We start from the raw sequence: 4,043 nt of genomic DNA on the forward strand, positions 1-4,043 counted from the left end.
TGTGTGTTTTTAAATTTTTTTTCTGTATTTTTCTGAAGCCGGAAATGGGGAGAGACAGTCAGACAGACTCTCGCATGCGCCCGACCGGGATCTACCCGGCACGCCCACCAGGGGGCAACGCTCTGCCCATCAGGGGGCGATGCTCTGCCCCTCCGGGGCATCGCTCTGTTGCGACCAGAGCCACTCTAGCACCTGGGGCAGAGGCCGAGGAGCCATCCCCAGTGCCCGGGCCATCTTTGCTCCAGTGGAGCCTTGGCTGCGGGAGGGGAAGAGAGAGACAGAGAGGAAGGAGAGGGGGAGGGGTGGAGAAGCAGATGGGCGCTTCTCCTGTGTGCCCTGGCCGGGAATCGAACCTGGGACTTCTGCACGCCAGGCCGACACTCTACCACTGAGCCAACTGGCCAGGGCCGTTTTTTATTTTTAATTTATTGATTTTTAGAGAGAGAAACATGGATGTTGTTGTTCTACTTATTTATGCATTCATTAGTTGATTCTTATATATGCCCTGACCAGGGATTGAACCCTCAACCTTGGAGTATCAAGACAATGCTCCCACCAACTGAGCTATCTGGCCGGGGTAGGGTTAATCATCTTCATAGCTGCCCTTTATCAAGCACTGTCTATGTGCAAGGCCCTGCACTAAGCACTTTGCACAGGTAGCCCTATTAGATGTCTCAAAGGGAGACCAGTATCCCTGCTTGTGGATGGAGAGTTGATTTCAGTGGAATTATGAATACAAACCAGGGGATGATTACAGGACAAGTGGTGTCTGTTGTAGATTGTCAGAGCTGGGAGGGAGCTTTTTTAAAAAATAATTTATTTATTTTTATTAATTTTAATGGGGTGACATTGATAAATAAGGGTACATATGTTCAGAGAAAATATCTCCAGATTATTTTGACATTTGATTATGTTGCATACCCTTCACCCAGAGTCAAATTGCCTTCCATCACCTTCTATCCGGTTTTCTTTGTGTCCCCCCTTCCCCACCCCCTCCCTTCCCCACCCCTTCCCGGTTACTATCACATTTTTGTCCATGTCTCTGAGTCTCATTTTTATGTCCCATCTATGTATGGAATCATATAGTTCTTAGTTTTTTCTCATTTACTTATTTCACTCAGTATAATGTTATGGGAGGGAGCTTTAAACTGTCTGATCCCCTGATTTTATAGATGAGCAAACTGAGACCCGGGGGGGAGAAGAGACTCACGCAGAATCACACAGCAGATCAGGGCGGAGGGAGGAATAGCAAGCAGATTGTAAGGCCTTCCCTGGAATGATCCTGTTAATATGTTGACGTGGGCCCTGCCTTATATTGAAGAACAGGAGCGAGCATGTTACGGCTTAATCACATTAGGGGCTGGATTGCCCCTGGCAGGCCATAGCATCATAATGAATAAAAATATTAATAAAAGCTATAAATTGAACAGCTTCTATGTGCCAGACATTTTACACACATTATTTTATGTAATCCTGCAGAGTAGAGGTGGCCCTGTCCCATTTTACAGGTGTGGAAACTAGGCTCAGAGTGGTGAATTGACCTACCCTAGATCACACAGCTACAAAGTTACAGAACCTGCACTTGAACCTAAAAACAGGTGGTGGTGGTGGTGGTGATGGTGGCAGTGCTAGGGGTAGTAATAGAAATTAATAGTAAAACACACATTTGATCTCCACACAGGTTGTCCTGAAGTCAGAACTCCAGTGCACCGGTTTGAGATGCTTCAAAATTTCCTAACAGGGCTCAAAAGGTGCTCCTCATTTAACCCTGGAAAAACCACCGTGAACACGTTGGGGGGGGGGGTAATGCCCCCCTAAAACACACGTGTCGGACGTTGGCAGGAGGCTGCGGGTGCTGGGAAGGGCGAACCAGCAGAGGCTGCGGCTGCGGCGCAGTGCTGACAGCGCCATCTACCGGACCCCGCAGAATCTGCAGATGCTCTCGTGAAGGCGCCCGGGGAGTGGGGTGCGCCAAGCCCAGTGTGGGGCGGAGTGAACCAGGGGAACTCATCAACCAACCCACAAACCCAAGGATACGTTTCCCCTCCATGCTCCTATGCCCCAACCCCTGAAAAGGATGATTATTAGGTCAAAACTGAATGATTATGCAGCCCAGCATCTGCCTGGGCAGTTTCACCGACTCACAGTGAGCTAGGAATGATTAGGATCCCCTTTGCACAGATGAGGAAACAGGGTCCGAGGTGAAGAGAGTTGTCTAAGGCCACTCAGCTACTAAATAGCAGAGCCAGGACTCCACGACTTGACCACATCACCATACACGCCACATCACATAAATATATCCTGCAGTTTTAATTTTTTTTTATTTATTTATTCATTTTTAGAGAGGAGAGAGAAATGGAGAGAGAGAGACAGAGAGGGGGAGAGAGAGGAGAGAGAGACAGAGAGAGAGAAGGTGGGGAGGAGCTGGAAGCATCAACTCCCATATGTGCCTTGACCAGGCAAGCCCAGGGTTTCGAACCAGCAACCTCAGCATTTCCAGGTCAACACTTCATCCACTGCGCCACCACAGGTCAGGCTATCCTGCAGTTTTAGTTAACACGAAGGTAATATACTGTGTGCTTCAGTCATTTCTAATTGTTTTACCAACAGTAACACTTAAGCCTCACAACCTGTGAGGTGGGTATTAGCAAGACCCCCATGTAATAACAAAGGAAACTGAGCTTTTTTACAGGTAAGTGAGTTTCAGTCCCTTGTCTGTAAGAGATGATTGTAAGGTTTTGGAACTATTTCTCAGTGAATTTTAATGGAATGAATCAACAAGTCAACAAATGAGTAAATTCTTGCCAAGTTTTGGGGCTCATTAGATTTCCATGCACCATCAGACGAACCTGGGTCAGTGAGGCTGTCCCGACAGGAAGGTGTGGCGGAAGGCGGGCTCACTGGCCTCCGGCACAGAAGTGGACAGGCTAAGGGGGAGGTATGGAGTCAGATGTGAAACCCTGAGGCCCGCAGTCCTGGCTGGGTCACCCTGGCCAGGTCCTCTCATTCCACCCGAGCTGTTCAGTTTCCTCATCTGAAATGGGGTGTGTTAAGTGCTTGTGCAGGGCCTGGGATCCGGCCGGCACTCAATGTGTCCTCTCTGCCCTAGGCAGAACTCAGTCCCACTTTGACAAGGATAAAATAGGAAGGTAGAGATGTCCGCTGGCTTTGTCTCTGGGGACCCAAAGTGCTCCCAGGGGCCTGGCAGGTACCAGAAGTGAGGGAGGCTGTCGTAGGAAAATCCCGATCTTCTGAAAAGAAATTGCCTTCTCTGTCTCATTAATGTTAGAGACATGAAGAAGTTTTTTAAAAGGAAGCTGCAGAATTCTTTTAATTTGTTGGCAGAATTTTATATATCTAGGAAATCCAAAGGGGCAAAAACCCTAAAGAGCAGTTGGAGTTTAGAAAGATCAGTATTCCTACCACTGGCAATATTAGAAAATATAATTACATCCGAGACAGTAAAAACAGTTCAAATGTCCATCCTTTGGTCATAACAGAGGAAGCCTTCCAAACTGGGTATTTGACTGCATAGTACATAAGTCCCTTGGAGGTGTTCCATAATTATCAAGATCAAGTTAAAATCCCTTGGTTGCACATCACACACACAGCCTGCTCTAGGTCAAGCCACCAGGTCTTTGTCTTTGCTTTGAAATGAATCCTGCCCCTTCTCTGCTGCCCCCCTCCCCCACCTCCACCGACATTTGAATATTCCCCCTACATTTAACCCTAGTATCAAGAAAAAGCATCAGCCCATAATAAAGTACAAACAAAGGACCACAGGGTTGGGGATGCAACAGGGATTGGTGGGGACTGAGGCAAAGTGGAGAATATATCCACCCACCTATCCTGTCCAGGTAGTCTGATTTTTCAAAAGAAGCTAGAAATCAAGACTTTTATGTGAAATCTCCCCCAGTTTCTCAATGTGGCAACCAGTTTTGTTTTTTTTAACTACAAACGCTAGACAACAGGTCCTGTGCTGGTCTCTGGTTGTTACCTCCAAACCAGGAAGAAAAAGACTCAAGAACTAAAACAGCAAAAGA

This window comes from Saccopteryx bilineata, chromosome 2, assembly GCF_036850765.1.
Source record: "Saccopteryx bilineata isolate mSacBil1 chromosome 2, mSacBil1_pri_phased_curated, whole genome shotgun sequence".
Classification (NCBI taxonomy): Eukaryota; Metazoa; Chordata; class Mammalia; order Chiroptera; family Emballonuridae; genus Saccopteryx; species Saccopteryx bilineata.